The 660-nt window shown below is 43.0% G+C and overlaps 1 protein-coding gene and 1 pseudogene across 1 annotated transcript in view; one reads left to right on the top strand and one right to left on the bottom strand.

Moving 5' to 3' along the window:
* Dock3 (dedicator of cytokinesis 3) overlaps positions 1-660 on the bottom strand; it is an 825,219-nt gene that overhangs the window by 662,581 nt on the left and 161,978 nt on the right. The window lies entirely within an intron of this gene.
* The window catches only part of LOC105743895, a 5,762-nt pseudogene continuing 5,184 nt past the window's right edge, over positions 83-660 (top strand).

The following is a 660-nucleotide window of genomic DNA, read 5'->3' as shown; positions in this document are numbered from 1 at the left end:
AATAAAGAAAAAAAAGTGTTATAATTCAGTGCAGATAAAGTATCTAAAAGTATACCCTGGGACACACAGAATCACCACAAGCATGGCTATGCTGTGCAGACTGCAAGAGATGCCCTGGCACTTACTAGTCTGCAAGAAGTCCAACTTTGGCCATGACACCAGCATCTTGTGGAGACGCACTATCACAATTACAAGGTTTCTTTCCTGGTTCCGGAATGTGGGTTACTATCAAAAGAACTGAAAAGCCTGATCATGGAAATGGGACCCTATTACTTTGTGAAGAATTTACCTCTTCATGAGTTAATTACATGTGAATTCATCAACACCTTCGTGAAGAAAGGTTCATGCTGTGCACTGACATACAATACAAACATTGATGAAAATAACACTATTGCATTACTACCAAATGGAAAATTAATTTTATCACTGAATAAAGACACTTATGAAGAAACTGGACTTCAAAAAAAAAAAAAAAAGACACAGCAACCATTGAAAAAGAGTAGCCATGGCCCTCCGCTATCCCATGGCCGTGGGCCTCAACAAGGGCCACAAGGTGACTAAGAATGTGAGCAAACCGAGGCACAGCCGCCGCCGCGGACGTCTCACCAAACACACCAAGTTCGTGCGGGACATGATCCGGGAAGTGTGCGGCTTCGCCCC

This window comes from Octodon degus, unplaced genomic scaffold (genome assembly GCF_000260255.1).
Source record: "Octodon degus isolate 3935 unplaced genomic scaffold, OctDeg1.0 scaffold00008, whole genome shotgun sequence".
In the NCBI taxonomy this organism is placed as follows: Eukaryota; Metazoa; Chordata; class Mammalia; order Rodentia; family Octodontidae; genus Octodon; species Octodon degus.
Note: the sequence above shows the minus strand (reverse complement) of the source record. Positions and strands in the feature narration are given on the sequence as shown.